The sequence below is a fragment of the Epinephelus lanceolatus genome, chromosome 4, assembly GCF_041903045.1.
Source record: "Epinephelus lanceolatus isolate andai-2023 chromosome 4, ASM4190304v1, whole genome shotgun sequence".
Lineage (NCBI taxonomy): Eukaryota > Metazoa > Chordata > Actinopteri > Perciformes > Serranidae > Epinephelus > Epinephelus lanceolatus.
The window spans coordinates 44,280,600-44,299,544 of NC_135737.1; positions in this window are offsets into that span (position 1 = coordinate 44,280,600).

Genomic DNA, 18,945 nt, shown 5'->3' on the forward strand with positions numbered 1-18,945 from the left:
ACGGTCCAGGAAAACCTGGAAAGTCATGAAATTTCACAATCTCATTTTCCAGGCCTGGAAAAGTCATGAAATCAGTAAAAATCATTAAAAGTTTTGGAAGACTTTGAAATTATTTGTCACAGTTATCTTCCAGAGATAACCTTCCACGTAATGTAACATCATGACAAATTTATTTTCTGTCAGTTAGCCGTTGACGTCACATAGCTCTGATATGCGTCAGCTTAGGGCTGCACAATACATAATTTCAGCATCGACACAGTGATGCACAAAAGTCACATCAAAACGTGCAATGTCAAGTACTAAGGCAAATTAACTCAACTTATTTGATGCTTGATACAAATGGAAAACTTGCACAGTTCTCATTTTCCATGACTTATACCGGCCAAGCCTTCTGCTCTAGGTGCGGACACACCAAACCAACATCAAAGAACTAGCGGTGATGAAAGCCAACTGTTGCATCGTCTATGTCGCCTCACGTCGCCCTGTGTCAGTTGCATTTGAACACACTACACGGACTACATCCGACGGCCAAGTGGCACGTACGTTCTGCGCCTGCGTGAGAGAGAGCGGAGTGAGAGAGTGGTACATCCTGTCAGCCGAGGGGTTTCCTATCTGTGCAGCCGAGCACCGCAGCACCTCCACGGACTATTACATCCAGACGGTCCTGGTGTTTCCTCCTCAGGCTCCACTTCACTCAGCTGCCCGATAAACCCGCTGCTTCTTCCCACTTTAACCTGAATAACAAACCAGGGCTCGGTGCTCCAGTTGGATCCAAACAGAGAGCCGGGGCTAGCTCAGAGACTAGCGGAGGCTAACTGGCTGTGCTTCCCTCCGGTCATGCTGCGGCTAACGCTCTGCTAACCGCTCCCAGCTAGCTCCGGTTTGTTATTCAGGTTAAAGTGGGAAGAAGCAGCGGGTCTGTGGGGCAGCTGAGTGAAGTGGAGCCTGAGGAGGAAGCACCGGTTAGCCCCGGTTTCACTACAGGCAGATTCACTCGCTACAGGGGCGAGGAAATAAAACATAAACAGCCAATCAGAGTGATCTCTCTCACCGACAAGCTCCATCGGCAATTCAACATGCTAAATCGGCCGAAAAGCCACTTACGGCAAAGTGCCTGCGGTGCGAGACACACCACAAAAACTAGGGCGATAGACGCTCACCGACGGCCCGACTTTGACCTACGGCCAACCGTCAGCTTGGTGTGTCAGGGCCTTTAGACGTTACGTGTATATGTGACGTAGTGTGGTGGTGTTTGTTATGGGAAGTGAGACTCTCCTGCATGTGTGTGCGTAGAAAAGTACCATAATCAGGCCGGCAAGTACAGCAGACACAGTGAAGTGCATGCTTTTCTGAAATGAAAATTTCATTACGGGTCCTTGAAAAGTCCTGGAAAAAAGTTTTGAAATTTTGTCCATGAAAATGTGCAGGAACCCTGGATCACACTTAACGTAGTTACATTCGGTACTTACATAAAGTACATTCATAGTTACCTAAAGTTCTTGAAGCCTCAAGTTCAGCATTTCGGCCATCGCCATTTTTCACACGGACTAAATAAACTGCAGGCACTTCCTGTTTCCCCTCAACCTGTTTTCAAGATGCTTAGTGATTCTTAAAGGAAATGGCCACTTTAGAATGAAAATACAGCCAGTGCAAGACTAGCTGATGGCTAGTGGTGGTGCTAGCAAGTTGCCATGTAAACACAGCACACCTAACTGACCACGGTGAGAAATGATGCTATAAAAGTTTAGTAAATTACGTCTTTTCAAGTCAATTTTGCATGCCATGGCTTCAGGGCACTTGGATTACAATGGACGAGCCGTTCTGATGTTTTTGAAATGCATTAGCGGAGGTTTATTACATTTTCAAAATGTGGGTTCCATGCACTTCAGTTGTATGGAAAAAATCCGGCTAGCTGTTATCCTCCGATACCCCGAACGAGTTTTGTGGATTAAAAAACTACAATGGACTTCTTGTCGGCATGAGGGTCAGTAAGTACTGTCTGTATTTTCATTCTAACGTGGCCATTTCCTTTAAAGTCAAGGGTGCTTCCTTGATGGGACGAGTCCTTCCAAGTGCCCAGGTGTGTGCCATTGAAGAGGCCCAGCCTTAAATTCTGGCAAATCGTGTGCAAAGAATGGTGCGCTGAGGATACACACATGCATCCTTGAAGATTCTCTGAAGGAAGGACTCGGTCTTCGGCAGAATTTGAAGGATCCTTGACTCTGGAACAGACTTTCGGAGGGATTCGTTGATGTCGCCTCTTTGAAATTCAGCAGTTTAAGGATCCTTTCTTGACTTTAAGAAGCACTGATTGTAACTGATGTAAAATGCAAAACAGAGGCAGAGAAAGACTTCTAGTCACCTTGATGCTGGTGTCATTTTTTATATAGTATCTGTACTAATGTCTTAAATTAGCATCATACAGTTTGATTTGATGGTTGAACAGTCAGATCCTTCTTTTCTCACTGTACATGTTGCACTGTGCAACTCCTAAACATGACACACCACTCCTGAGAAAATGACTATGCAGCTTTTGACCTAAAGTATTATTTATCCCAAACGTGTCCTGACCAAACACAGCACGGAGTAACACATTTAAATAATACACATAATGCTATTTAAAAAGAATACATCAGAACACTGAATTACTCCAAACAGATCATGGACGTAACTTCCTCTGGTGTATACGATGCTTCAGAGGTTTTCCCATGCTAATAATACTAAAATACTGTGGGAATACTGAGTACTATATTTGGCATGAAAACCAGAAAGAGAAATAATGAAAACAGGCAGAGATCTTGGCCGGTGCAGCTCCAGTGGAAAAAACAACTACGCTGGCATCAGTCCTCAAAGAGCACAATGTCTCTGTGGGGCCTGTTTGGTTGTGACATTTAAACAGAGGTTTATAGTTACGACTCTGCTGGGAAAAACTCACTCCATTACAAAGATACAGAACATGCTACGTCGTTTCGGGTCCGCAACAAACCACAATGATAATTCCTGAGAAACGGATGAACATGACAGTTGGGACACTAAATGTTTCCTCAGTTCTGGATAATTACAGTGACCTCATCCAGCCACAGATCTTGAGACGATAATCCTGTTTGTAAGACAGGAGGCAAGCCGGGGCCGGTGCTCCAGGTTGGCTGATTTCTCTGTCGATAAAGTTTATCCACACACACTCCGATCCCTGGATGTTGTTACTGTACAGAGAACAATTAGCTGAGCATGCTGCAGGAGACTGTGGGTGATTTAATGTGGCTCTACCTGTATCCTTCATGGTGTCTGACTGCAGATCTTGTTTCTCCAGGTGTACTGTTACAGGTAACCCACAATGTAAGGACATGTCTGAGTGTTCTGGGTCAATAAAGAACAATTTCAATCAGGAGAGACAAGGTGAATGGAATACAAATGATTGTTAATTAAAGATTGGCGGTGCACAGATTAACAGACGAGGTCTGATGATGACTCTCGAGGGATATTTGCAAGCAAGTGGCGTCTGAGCAGCAGCGAGATAAATCCCTCATGGAGTCAGCCTGATGATAGCGCTAGATGGAAACTCAAAGGATCACCAAGGTCATAACGCTCCATTCTCTGGAAACTATGAATGTCTATAGAAAATTTTGTTGAGGGAGAATACCTAAACACACATAACATAGGTGCAAGGTTATCAAAAAACAGCGTGCAATAGAAGTAATGCCTGCATGCTTCTGTGGCGTGGAGTAAGTGTGCAAGAGTTTTGTCTCTCCTTGATCCATCAAGTATCATGGACATGTATTATATGTTCTCATAGACTGAACTCTTGTCAATCCATCCATTTTCATCCGCTTATCTGGGGCCGGGTCACGGGGGCAGCAGGCCGAGCAAAGCACCCCAGACGTCCCTCTCCCCAGCAACACTTTCCAGCTCCTCCTGGAGGACCCCAAGGTGTTCCCAGGCCAGATGAGATATATAATCCCTCCAGTATGTTCTGGGTCTGCCCCGGGGCCTCCTACCAGTGGGACGTGCCCAGAACACCTCTAACAAGAGGCGCCTGGGAGGATCCTGATCAGATGCCCGAACCACCTCAACTGACCCCTTTCGACATGAAGAAGCAGCTACTCTGAGCTCCCTCCGGATGTCTGAGCTCCTCCCCCTATCTCTAAGGCTGAGCCCAGACACCCCACAGAGGAAACTCATTCCTGCTGCTTGCGTCTGCGATCTCATTCTTTCAGTCACTACCCAGAGCTCATGACCATAGGTGAGGGTTGGGACGTAGATGGACCAGTAAATAGAAAGCTTTGCCTTCTGGCTCAGCTCCCTCTTCACCACAACGATCCGGCGCAGTGCCCGCATCACTGCAGATGCTGCAACTGTGGTTATTTAAAAAACATGCAATCATGCAACAAAAACCTGAAAAATATGATGTTTCCGAACCTTCAAAACTGCCAATAAATCCTTGATTACAAGGCTCTAATGACCAAAAATAGTGTTTCTGTTCTAATTTAGACGGACCATCCTCTTTTATAGGTATGTGTTAAGCACAGTGGTGCAGTGGTTAGCATTGTCGCCTCACAGCAAGAGGGTTCCTGGTTCAAACCCAAGGTTCCAGGTTTGAACCAAGGGTGGGGGGCAAGAACCTAACCAAGCCCTTCTGTGAAGAGTTTGCATGTTCTCCCTGTGTCAGCGTGGGTTTCCTCCAGGTGCTCCAGCTTCCTCCCACAGTCCAAAGACATGCAGGTTAATTGATAACTCTAAATTGTCCGTAGGTGTGAATGTGAGTGTGAATGGTTGTCTGTCTCTATGTGTCAGCCCTGTGATAGTCTGGTGACCTGTTCAGGGTGAACAGGATAAGTGGTTACAGAACAAAACAAAAAAAAAGAATAAATTCATTTGTTTATTTTTTTATTTTCGATATTTTTGGATAAACAGCTCATCCACCACCTGCTTGTTGCCTTCCTGTCAGTCAAATGCTCAGATGATTTCATTTCTAAGAAGTGAACTTCATCTTGGTGAATGATGATACATGAGGCCGTAACTACAGTGGAGAAAGAGGAACGCACTTTGCCAGCTGGAGAAAAAACCCCACTTAAGGTTCCTCTTCTCCCTCGAGTGTTTGAGCGTGCTCATGACCACATGTTTATCCGTACTTGTCTGCGTGTCAGTCAGTTGATATGACAGGTTTATTAAAGGTGGCTCTGTCACAGTGTGTGTCTAAGGTTTGCAGACTGACCCTGTGATCCCACCGTGTCTCAGCAATAAACTGGTAACTTAAACGCAGTGGAAATTTCATGTCAAGAGCGGGGAAGGTCCCGTCTGTGTACCTCGGAGGACCCTGTGACCAAACCGCCAACCACACACTTAACTACTGCACGCATAATGAAGATCCATGTCGAGCGAGTGGAAAGTTGTGTTGAAAGTGTGTTTTGAGAGTGCGTGTGATGTTCTTTTTGTTTGAGCTTTAATCTGTGTGTGGCTTCGGCTCTCCTCTTCCTCCTCACCACAAGAACCCCACTTTTCTTTCTTCCTCGCTGTTCGTTCCAGTTTCTGTCTCTCAGCTTCAGCTCGGAGCTCTCAGAGCCGCACTCCTGTGACCTCTGAATAATAAACAGCCTTAATGATGCCGACCGTCTGGCTCTTCTCTCCTGAGCCGTTGTGGCAGATCTGGAATAACACCAGCCTGATTTCCAACACAAAGGGTGTTTGGAAAAGCAAAGCGGCTAATTGCCATCACTGTTCCCACTGACAGACCTTGACTCATGCCGTATACATTCAGCTCTCTGCCCTGCCAGTTTCTCTTGTGAGGTCAGGTTGCATCAAGTAATAAAGAAAATAAAAATACATGCAGCAGCTCGGAGGCGATGAGCTCATACATGCAGTTTCTGGCCTGGCTGAAGGCGGACTGCTATCAGCCAGCAGCTACGGGTGCTCAGGGTTTTCATGCTGAAACACCATAGTTGCATAACAGAGACAAGGAGAGTGAAATATGATTTATGTGGCGTGCTGCAAACCAACATTTAAGTCAGATCGTAAAACAATGATGTGTCATTGCATAGCTATGCAGCGAGCGCCATGAAAATGTTAGAAGAAAAAAGCCGGATCAGTTCACAGGGGAATTTCTTGGTTGTGTTTTTGGGAAACTGTTGCCAAAAAAGATTGTGTGTGTGTGTGTGTGTGTGCGTGTGTGTTTGTGTTGCGCTCTCACAAGCACAGAGCAATTCCATTTATGTGGTGACGCTGAACAGATAAGCACAGGGCAACAAAATGGGATGTGGGATGTGATTGAGAGGGAATTGTTTTGCTGCGTATTAAGATGAATGACCCTCTGAGTATTTTTAACTTTTATTTTTCCCTCTGTTTGTGTTTACATGGAGACTGAAGGGGAATAACTGTAATTGATAGTGACCCTCTGAGACCGGAGTGTGTGCCAGTGTCTAACTGCCCCCTGTATACGCTTCTCAGTGGAGTTTTAAATGTCCTCATTGTGTTCTGTACCTTCGAAATGGCTGCTTCCAGTTGCAGGTTTGAGTCAGTGCTAGCACATTCACACACACACACACACTCAGAGGGCACAAAGCGTAAACACTCTCAGGGTCTCAGAGTTTGAAGAAGCTGGCGTCCACAGAGGGATGAAGAGGATCCATGGCTACCACGCTTTGCATGTTAAAGTGTTGTGTTTGTTGATGTTGTTGATGGCAACGGAGTAACAGGAGGGTCCTGTTGGTGGTCATTTGAACTCTGCCTCTTATTCCAGCTGGCTGTAAACGTAGCTCTTACTCTCAGGCACCAGATCTTTCTGATGTCAAGTGGAAATGAATAACATTTGCATGCACTCATGTTTACGTGTGCATTCATCAAAGTCAAAAAATACATCAACTACGAGTGTGCCTTCACATCTGACCTGTTTGGTTGAAACATACTCAGGTCTGTTTGTGCAGTCAGTACAGTTTGTTTGGGCTGGTGTGAAAGCTGTCAATCAAACCCTGGTGTAACTGAACCAAGACCGCTGGAAAAGGTGGGTCTCGGTTTGTTTCCAAATGAACTCTGGCGCAGTTTGTTTGTGGTGTAAAAGAAAACAAAACACCCACAGGATTTAATGAAAGCAGATGTGTAATTTTAGCAACAGCTAAACCAATAAATCCATCTGCTGATCGTAAAATCTGTCCATGATCTTATAACTGATCCTGATAAAGGCCACGTTTATCCCATAACATGTCTTTAATTCATTCATTTTCCATTTCCGCTTATCCTGTTGGGGGTCACAGGGGGGCTGGAGCCTATCCCAGCTGACACTGGGTGAGAGGCAGGGTTCACCCTGGACAGGTCACCAGACTATCACAGGGCTGACACACAGAGACAGACAAACCTTTTATTGCCAAAGACTTTTCTGAGAAGTTCATTTTTATCATTTTATTGTAAATGAAAGTAGGTTGTTTTTAATAGCACTCAAGAGAACTGTCGTGGTGAAGAGAGAGCTGAGCCAGGAGATGAAGCTTTCGATTTATTGGTCCATCTATGTCCCACCCTAGCCTGAGTGTCAGACTGAAGCTCCCAGAACCTTCAGTCTGACATCGCCTCCATTGAAGGTGATTTACAAGGGGGAGGGAATTTGATTTTTCCCTAACCAATCAGTAGAGATCAACGACTCACCCAGAATCTGACGTCATTAGTATCCATGCCTCGGGGGTGCCGAAAACAAGCGAGCATTGCCCGTTTAAAATGTCTCCGTCGTTGTGCACACCCAGCTGCATCGCCATTAAATCCAGTTTAGCAGCTTCCTAAATTTGGTCCTCCATTAACGCGAGTAATGGCAAAATACCTCGATAGCATCGTTAATGCGCTATCCTTAGCAGTTACCCACCGGCGCACAGCTTGACATCAGCGTGGCGCTGATTGGCTAATCGCTAGACCCGCCTCCACCCCCGGCGTTCATTGGTCCTTCCATCGTTTGGGCGAGATAAATCGCAAATTCACTGCCAGACCAGAGATGCAAGCCTACTCAGTTGAGGAGATCGGAGTAGAGCCTCTGCTCCTTCGTGTTGAAAGGGGTCAGTTGAGGTGGTTCAACATCTGATCAGGATCCTCCTGGGCGCCTCCTGTTAGAGGTGTTCTGGGCACGTCCCACTGGCAGGAGGCCCCGGGGCAGACCCAGAACACACTGGAGGGATTATAGGAGGAGGAGGAGGAGCTGGAAAGTGATGCTGGGGAGAGGGATGTCTGGGGTGCTTTGCTCGGCCTGCTGCCCCCACGACCTGGCCCTGGATAAGCGGATGAAAATGGATGGATGGATAATGAAATTAATTGTTACGGTCATCTTCCAGGTGATGTAACATAATGGCAAATTTATTTTCTGTAGGTCGACATCACGTAGCTCTAATATGCCTCAACTGATATATTGTTTTAGCATCGACATTGTAGCTGCTTCGAAGGACATGCAATGTCAAGTAAGACAAATTAACTCAACTTATCTGATGCTTGATACAAATGGAAAACTTGCACAGTTCTAATTCTCCATGACTTATAGCGGCCAAGCCTTCTGCTTTTAGACGTTACGTGTATATGTGACGTAGTGTGGTGGTGTTTGTTATGGGAAGTGAGACTCTCCTGCATGTGTGTGTGTAGAAAAGTACTGTAACCAGGCGGGCAAGAAGTGCAGCAGACACAGTGAAGTGCATGCTTTTCTAAAATGAAAATTTTATAATGGGCTCTTGAAAAGTTTTGAAAGTTTTACCACAAAAATGTGTGTGAACCCTGACGATGTTAATCCATTACAGAATGACAATCCCAATAATTCTTGACGCTTCTCTTAATGCTTCCATAACTAGCAGCTCTTCCAGCTCAGTAATACCAAATCAAATCTGTCTCTTGTCCAGCTGAGAAACATCAACCATATCTTAGCCCTCTTCATATATAGACCCTTTTTCCTCATTACTAATCTGAGGGTTCATCCTCTGTCTATCAATGAACAGTTGAGCTCTGACATAAAGATATCTACAGTATACATTTTCCAGGACTTGTATGGAAACCTCCCTAACACCGAGCCTCGTCAGCAGGAAGGCTGATCTCCCCCCCAAAAAAGACGAGGTTGAAAGATGGAGTTCTCTGTTCCAAACGGCATCTCTCCACATGCTGAACACTATAATTTAGAAGCAGACGTCCAAGTGAAATCCATCGCTGATTTTATGAGTAGGTGGATTCAGGATGGACCCGTATGGAGGGGTGATTTAAATAACTGAAGGGTAGAAGGTTCAGGAAAGAAAAAAGACTCTGTGGTGATGGAGCATGTTCTAACCACACTGTAAGTCCTGCTAACACCAGGATCAGCTCTCATTTGTAATGAGGAGGCCAGATGTGTGTGAAGCGTGTGTGTGTGTGACGGTCAGAGCAGTGGCCCAACAGTGTAACACGGGAAAGGTCAGTAAGACAGATTCCCAGACTGTTAAACAGCACGAAGGGACATATAATCATTATGTTCTCTCTCAGTGTGTCTCTGTTTCACACTCACACATGCACACACGGTGAAAAGACAACACACTCCTGATTTATTGGCTCTCTGGGGCCCTGATAAAACTCATCCTGAATGACCTCATTTGTACGCTGGAAGATGGGACAGACAGACGCTGACTGTGTGTGTGTGTGTGTGTGTGTGTGTGTGTGATGGAGTTTTCTTTTGCAGCTCTTGTTTTGGTTAATTAGAAATGACACCACTCATTGACTTGACACAGAATCACAGTGATTTGTGCCACTGACATGTTTGACTCCCTCCTCCTCCTCTTGTTTGTCTGTTTTTTTCCGGTTCATCTTGTTTCATGTCTTCACACCCCACTCTCGTTACTGTGGTTTCTCTTTGCAATATTTTTTCATTCATTCATTTGGATGAATGATGATGTTTCATAAACATCTTTGACAGCCGTAGCTGAATCTGCTGACATTGTCACTGTTGTCCAGGGTTGCCCCTTGAAAGGCGGAGACTCGAATTGTCAGTCAGAGACGCTTCCATCAACTCAGACAGCCCTAAGTCGAGCATTTTTCTTTTATGCTAGTCAGTGCTGTGCAGTGACTTCTGAGGACTATTTGGTCCCCAGATTTTGCTGCAGAGTGAGCGCTCTTTACTTTCACGCTACTCTTTGGTACAGACAGCTGCAGACGTGATGCAGCAGCACAGAGGAGGAGAAACTTTCCACCATAGGGCTCTGGGATCTCACAGATACTTAATACGACACACTCTCGGCAAAAAATGTTGTTGCACATTTCTGATCTATTGTGAGCACCGTTTTCTTATCTATATCTTACGATATATTGTTACTATAATACAACCGGCCTCTCTCCTCTCCTCTTCTCTCCTCTTCCCCATTAAGCTGAGGTATAAATCAGAGAGCAGCAGCAGCCTGCAGAGGATTGAGGGTCAGTGAGAGGTTGATCCAGACGTATTCCAGCATCCAGTGTTTGCAGATCCCACCATGAGTCACTGGAGCACATTACTCCTCACAGAGATGCAACTGATAAGCGTTACTTATCACCTCGTCTGGGTGAGTGTGGGGTTCAGCTGGATTTACAGGCTCATGACAACAGCCTGCAAAGTCATATGCTATAACTGTCAGAGTCTGAAGTGTGGTGTGTTGGAACATGTGTGTGCATACAGCAGTCTAAGGCCTCGATCACAGAGAAAGTGTTTCGGCAGCTGGAGGCGGCTTTTTGTAATTGTTGTTAATGAGAACGAAGCTTTTTGCGTCACGCCTTGCGTTTGTCTCTCTGAACTCCTCTAGCTGAAAAAACTGCAACCACGTCATCCTCACTTTTTTCCCATTGTCCAATCGGATGATTTCAGAGGTGGGCCTTCTGTGGTCGTCATGACAACAAGTTTACAGTTGGTAAACAATGGAGGAGAAACTGGTGGCAACTGTTGCTGGATACCCAGAGCTATACGGCCTGATTCTAGACAGCAGGTTGTCAAACTGCCCCTGAGTCATCCTAAAATATGCCTGGAAACATCCATGATGGAGGAGAAGCTCCTGGACCAACTGGTCCAAAGTCGTCGAAATCCGTCTCTTCAGCAGTGACTTGCAGCATCAGAAACCAACAAACAAGGTGTCCTTTACTGTAAGCGTGATACGTGGCCGGTTGCCGTTATCGTTTTATGGTGCCCAGAGGCATCAGGGGGAAACGTGACGGGACAAGGACGAAAGTTAAGGCGGCAAAAGTCTGACTGGGGCGGGAGGGTGGTGGATGGGTCCAACACACACTGACTTTCACCTGAGAGATCTGTGTTGCACTTTATTTCAGAATACACACCGTTCCCATTACATGCAACAATTCATCATGTTCTCATTTCATTTATTTTGAAAATACAAAACATCAGCCTTGTTGCAGCTTTAAAAATAAATAATAATAATAATAATAATAATGCATTTTATTTATAGGCACCTTTGAAAGCACTCAAGGACACCTTACAAGACACAGTTAAAAAAAACACAAGCAGCGATGTGTCCATAGATCATAAAATCAAACAATTCTGTGCTATACAATAGAAGTTAAAGGGAAATTTCGGTTTATTTCAACCTGTCTCCTATCGTCCTAAATTTGTTTCAAGTGACTAGTGACATAAAAATAATAGTTAGCATGTTAGCCGTTAGCCTAGATACAGCCGGGCGCATAGTAGTGTCAGACTTGTTAAAACGTAAGTGAACGGGCAACCTTCAAGTGCAAAGTTAGTCCACTAAACAAGCTTTTTTTCCACAAAGACCGCCTCATATCGTTAGGATAAATGTCAGAGAACATATAGAAAACGACATGTAAACGTGTTGTCTTACCTTACCAGTGTGCTGCCATGTTTGTTTACCATCTAGCTGTGCTTTCCAAAGCGCGGCCGAAATCTTGCGAGAACAAGCAGCGATCTCATACCGTGCGTGAAATCTCGCGAGAACAAGCAGCAACAGCAGGAAGGCAGAACCGGACAGTAGCCTGAAAAGTTCATTCATTTATTTTATGAAAGATTTATAGAATAATGGCTGACTTTTTGCCAGACTTCGACTTTGTGGAGGAGGATTTTGATTTTGCAGAGTTTGATGGCCGCCCTTATTTATCTGAGCCAGAATACACTGACGAAGAGCTTCGTGAAATTGAAGAATGGAGGAGGAGAGAGAGAGAGGCGCAACAGGTAGAGGATGAGAGAGGAGGAATGGCTGCTGCAAGGCTGCGTAGCTCTGGAGATTGGTGGTGTACCTGTGAATGCTGTGCCCCAGTGCCCACAGAAGAGGAATGCCTCTGTTGCAAGGAATGGGACCGGTTGCAGCCTTATTTTCAAGGTCTGGATGTGACCGAGGACGAGACACCTCCACCTGGAGTAGTATCCAGCTGGGCTTTATCTAGAGCTCGCCAGATATATTTCGGCCGCGCTTTGGAAAGCAGAGCTAAATGGTAAACAAACATGGCAGCACACCGGTAAGGTAAGACAACACGTTTACATGTCGTTTTCTATATGTTCTCTGACATTTATCCTAACGATATGAGGCGGTCTTTGTGGAAAAAAAGCTTGTTTAGTGGACTAACTTTGCACTTGAAGGTTGCCCGTTCACTTACGTTTTAACAGGTCTGACGCTACTATGCGCCCCAGCTGTATCTAGGCTAACGGCTAACATGTTAACTATTATTTTTATGTCACTAGTCACTTGAAACAAAGTTAGGACGATAGGAGACAGGTTGAAATAAACCGAAATTTCCCTTTAATATAATCACCACACATATAAATTGTATTATAAATATTAGGGTTTAAAATAATGAACAATAATGAAAATAATAAACTCATATCAGCGCAGGTCACCATATGTCTCCATTAAATCAGACTGAATATGCCAGCTGTAAAAGGTGTGTTGTCAGACAGGGTCTGAGAGTGTAAAGGGGGTCAGTAGAGGCTCTGCAGCGTTTGAGGCCTGTTTGAAGTCGGCAGCTTTGACAAATCTCCTCCTGTGTTTTCAGAGCAGCTCACAGATTACATGTTTCTGTGCTGCTGGCCGGAGCTAATGATGTTGTCTTTCCAAACTTCAGCTCTGAGAAAAAATGGCCCAGCGTGATGGATGTTCTCTAACGACCCTGCTAATTGGCTCTGCTCTTGAATGCGTGAGTGTGTGTGTGTGTGTGTGTGTGTGTGTGTGTGTGGCTGATTGTGTGTCTTTGGCTGCAGGGCCTGCATGAGGAAAGGGTGATGTAATGCTGAATCAGCTCCTCGCTACCAGCCGAAGGGCTGATCTGGTAACGTGGAGTTTTGATACAGCGGAGCAGCGTGTGTGCGCGTGTGTGTGTGTGTGTGTGTGTGTGTGTGTGTGTGTGCAGATAGCAGAGAAAGAACAATTGATGGATATGACCGAGATGTATTTTGGCACAGTGTGCAGGACTGACATCATCTTGCGTGTGCCCCCCCCCGCCCCCCCACCCCCACCCCCCCACACACACACGAAAAATCAGTCATCATTTATCAGTGTGTTCAAAGTTGTTCACCTTCCTTTAGACATTAACTACATGTCAGCAGGTCTGTGAGGGAAAAGTTGTTGTTTTCTTGACAATGAAGGAGGTCTGAATCAGGGACTCATGTTGTCCCAAAGTTGTATAATTGCCTAGAGTTGGTTTGTGTTCTCACAGCAGCATTTACAAGCGGACCAGATCAAATGCCTTGTGTGAGAAAGCTGCTCTTGATTGGTCAGAATTTCCATGTGGGAAAAATCCAGGAAGTAAAGCAAACGTTGAAGAAGAGTACACTTGCAAGATAAATGTGACACTTTCTAATGTCACAATGGAGGGACAACTACGCAGGTTGATTTTAGCGCTGCTCATCGTGGACTATATTGCTGTCATTGTTCATTTTAGTCAAACCATACAGTTTGAAAACGAGGCGCGGCTCCAACTAGAAAACAATGTTTTGATGCATTGGATGTGCTGAATGTGCATATTAAGGCAGTACAGGAGGAGGTGCACATTAATAATCCTCCAGGACTGTAACATGCTCATGTTTAACCCAAACAATGTGTCATGTGACTGCAGTTGGTTCACATCCAGGTCGGAACACGTTCTCACCACAAACCAACCACACCAGAGTTCGTTTGTGACCGGACTAACATCACCTCTTCAAGAAGGTCTCAGTCCGGTTGTTTTGGTGCACACCTGAGTGTGATTGCTGTGTTCACACCTGCACAAACGAACCACACTGAGGGGGCAAACGAACTTGAGTTCAACTGAACCGAACCAAACCAAACAGGGCAGGTGTGAAAGCAGCCTAAGTGTGCATGTGTTGGTTTGTATGTGTTTTAGTGTCTCAACTTGTGTATCCTAACATCCCCTCATAGATCGGTTCATATGATATCCTACGAATGACGCTACGTCCTTAACGTAAAGTTAACGAGTTTAGGTTTAGGCAATAAAAGTTACAGAGGTTAGGGTCAGGAAAAGACACACAGTAAGGACGTACCTTAAAATGACTCAGTTTGCTGAACATGGATCCAAACAGGTGACGCCAGGGGAAAATCCGGAGCGAAAGTCTGTTTTGTTTTTTTTTTGTTGGGTGTGCTTCCTTGTTTACTGCTATCAGCACATTGTTTATGTAACTGCAGCCTTTAAAAATACGTTGAATACGAATTTGAGTGCATTGCTTTTTGTAGGAAAACCGACAAAAAAATTGCAAGACCAGCCTGTTCATCCACACGCAGTTTACCTCCCAAAGTCCATCCAGTTCTTCATGTCACATCCTCATAGCGGTCCCCAGTATCCTCTGCACTGTTGACATTAGGGGCCTGTCCACTTCCACATCTATCTAATCCTGATACCGTCCCACTGAGGACACCCTGTCCAGGTTCATTCACTGTGTGTCTCCCTGAGTCTGCTCCCTGTCTCGCTGATATCACTCTCCTCTGCAGAGTGCATCAGCAGGCCGGTGTGAGGAGGCTTGGGTTGTAGCTTTAATGTTTCAGACAAGATGCGTCCAGTATTCAATACCTTTCAGGTATCGTCCAAAATAACCCAGTGCCAAGTAGTGATGAAATGTCTCTACTCAAATGATACCTGTGTTTAATCAGCAGCATACTGGGAGGACATCGTGACATTCAAACTGGTTCCTCCTTTGCTCATGCTTTATGTCACCACAGAGAATACCATGATCTATTTTAATTCAGACTTGTTGTTGTCACAGTGTATCTGAGGTGAAAGGTGTGTGTATTGATATCATCTTGGTGGCCTCACTAACTCTGAGTCGACTTTGTCAAAACACTTGTGGAACGTAATAAGAATCAGTTTAAACATGACACACAATAACAGCAAATTTGTTCTAATTGCACACAGTGCATTTCTTTCTCCTTCACTCTCCCTCTCTGCGCTCCATATGCACTTCATTAAAATACTTCTTTGAAGTAACAATGACATCATGACTTGGCTGCCATCCCCGTGGCCCTGTTTAACCACGACAGGTTTCCATGGAAACTCTGATGTCATGTGGGGGTCGGGTCGAGGCGAGTCTGAGTAGATGATGATGTTTTCAGGCCTGTTTTTCGGGTGAAATGTGATGTCTGTTAACACGCTGTCGCACCAGCGGTGACAGGTGTGTGTGTGTGTCAGCAGACTGGGATCAAAGCCAGCAGGTAGCCTGTCTGTCTGTCAGTCTGTCTGTCAGTCTGGGGACTTGTACTACGCACTGCCTGGCACGATCTGCGGTGTGTTACTGTGTCTCACTGTTTGCAGGCTGAGATGTCGGAGCCAAGCTGTCCTGAGTTTACAGAGTGTGAGTTCAAGACTGATGTAATCTGCTGGATTCCTGGAGAAAGATTTTCCCACTGAGAGAAATAACATAAAATATGTCCTTTTACAAGAAGTTCATATAAAACATGGTGTGTGGTTTCTATTTTCAAACATAGACTTTATATAAAGATGGACGACGTGTCTCTGATGACCCCCGCTGTGCAGGAGTGAGGCTAAAATATCCCAGATACGGCAGCTGCCATCTGGTGATGTCATTCGGAGCCAGAGTCTGCACAGTCGCGATCAGTAACAAGTTTCCCACCCAGTCGTGAGCAGCGCCACTGAATGCAAGCCCACCGATTGGCTCACACTGTTGTCAATCAAGTTGTCAAATCCCGTTTCATAGCGTTATGAGGGATTAATTGATACTTAGAACGTTTTTTATGATTACCAATTTGGTATTTCATACTCAGCTTACAGGTCAGCATGCAACTGCATATTTGGTTCTCTTTCAGGCCGTGTTTATATCACAGATAAACTGTTGTTATATGTTTTTCTAAACTGTAATGTCATAATTTAACTTTAACTGAGTGGTATTGATGGATGAGAATGTGTTTGTGAATGTGTGAACTATCAAAAGTGTTATTTTTGGCCAAAACAAAAAGAAAAATAAAACGCCTGAAGCCCCAGAAAACATATTTGAGCCATACATGAAGGTAACACAGCCTAATAATTTATTTAAATGTATTTATTTATATGTTGAAGTGTGGTTCTTTAACTTTGCAGTGTTGGTGGTGCAAGCAAATCCTTTTCTTGGATTTATAATTCACAGCTATCTTAACGAGGGAGACTCAAGTCTTGTTACACCCTGAGGTCCCCATCAAGGTCATGTGTCCTTGTTTTCAGTTTTGTTAGTATTTCCTGTTTTATTTTGACACTAATCCTTGTCTCTCATTTCAGGTACTTCACTTCCTGCCCCTGTGTGTTTCTCTCCTGTGTGGTTACCTGCCCCGCCCTGATTGGTTTCACCTGTCCCTCATTACCTCTCCTCCCTTGTGTATTGAGTCCACCTGCTGCCCTTTGTCTGAGCCAGTTTGTCTCTGTAGTTTGGAGCACATGTTCTAGTTGTTTGTTCCCAGTGTTCTGTAGTTTTTAATCAGACATCTTGCATTTTTGCATTCTGCGTAAGCCCCAAGCTTTTGGAAACTTTGGTGGTTATTTTTGGGCTGTTTTTCTGTTCCCTGACCTTCATTAAAGACCTTGTTTTTTTGAGTCCTGCAGCTGAGTCCTCCCCTTTGTTGGTACCAGTCTGATAAGGCTGTCTAATGAAGCACATTATAGTTGACAACATGTTCTAAAAAAAATTTATTCAGTGTATAGACTACACACTTTTATAATTGGAGAATTTGGAGAGGAGCCCAAGAGCCAAATGTTGCTCCAGAGCCGCAGGTAGCCCACCCCTGGCCGAAGTGGTGCCTTTGAGTGAGTCTAAGGGCGCATTTACACCAGGATACTCTGGGGGGACTTGGTTCGAATGTCGAAAAATTTCACACCTTCATTTGGTTCGGTTCACTTTCACACTGCACTTTTTAAAGTGGACCAAACCGCCTGGACAACGTCTCGCACTTACAACAGCTGCTCATCTGGGGGCGGTATTGCCCGAAACATGAGGAAGAAGCAACCTGGGTCATCGACTGGCCAGGACTGAAAACAGAAATCCATCCCCTTCAGCCGACTTGGTCACCACAAAACACTAAACACCAAAATGCATTGTGCTCTACTTCACTTCCTATTTTTGGTTCGCTGGATAGTCCGTTTGCATTTCCCACTGTAAGCAAACCGCAGCAGGGTTCACTTGGAAGTGAACTGAGACCCCCAGTTTTCAAGCGGACCAGGGTTCATTTAAAACGGATCAAATAGCGCCAGTGTGAATGCATCCTAATAAGTTGTGAGGAAGACGTTTTTCTCGTAGTAAAATATGGTCCTGTCTCAATGGTTACCCCAGATTTATGAAAACTCCTGAAAGATTTCATGCTCCAGGTGAATAATACATTACATTTGTTGTTTTGTACACATCATCTTGTTTCTAAAGTGGCACTGTATATGAGCTGACTTTGTCATCAGAAGGTTGGAGGGGATGGAGGATGTTATGTCACCTACAGGAGGGGTGCATGGCAAGCTGCAGACTGCTGCAGACTACAGTTTGACACCAACAGAAAACAAAACCAGTTGTTCTTAGCGAGTCATCCCTTTTTTGGCAGCTTTTTAACCACCAGTTGTGAAAATTGTGAAAATCATTACAAAAATGAATAAGTTATGGTCAAGGTTGGCTGCGCACAGTGACGCCTGAGTGACTGTAACTGTGTCTCAGAATGAAACTATGATATAACTCCTCCTTTATCAGTAGCAGTATTGTTTTAAGCTCCCATGCAGCCTGACTCATTTTCATGTTTAGGCAAAGACGAGTTTGGCAGTTTGCTCGCAAACAGCTCGACTTTCTGCAGGCAGTGTTTGCATCTGTAAGTGTGTGTGTGTGTTTATGGGAGTTTGAGGGAGCGTGGACATATTTGTGTTCTGTTTAAAGCGGCGGTGACGTACACTGTTCACTGTGGGCGAACTCAGAGCCCCCTTGTTAATGTTTACAGTGTAACCAGCAGTCAGTGTGTGTGCGTGTGTGTGTGTGTGTGTGTGTGAATTAGATGGATGTTGGTAATATGTGGATGACAATGACGCAGAGAGGTTAATGTAAGTGTTTAAGTCTGTGTGTGTGTGTGTGTGTGTGTGTGTGTGTACCCTAACCCTCTTTAAGAGATAATGTACGGGGGGATGTGGGTAATGACGTGGGGGCAATTAGAGAGGACCAAATCAGAATGTGGTCGGCATCTTTAGCTGTACAGTTTCACTGCGTTCATACGAACATACCTATAATTAACAACTTAATTATAAACAGCTAATTCCCTAATGACCATCCATCAAACATTTTCCACTTAAGTACAGCTCTGAATTTTCCTTTCATGTTTCCAGCTGTGAACTGACACCAAGAAATGTGTGAAGAAAAAAAAACAAAACGCTGTTGACACTGAAACAACAGGATCCAGGAGGAGACAGGAGACGTGTTGGTGTTTTAGAAAATAGTTTCTTCCTTGTTGCTAAAATAACTCATTTGAATAGATTTACATGTCACATTTCCATGTTTCCTGACAGGAAGTAAATTTACAAATCTAATATGACACCAAAAAAGCCTGTAAG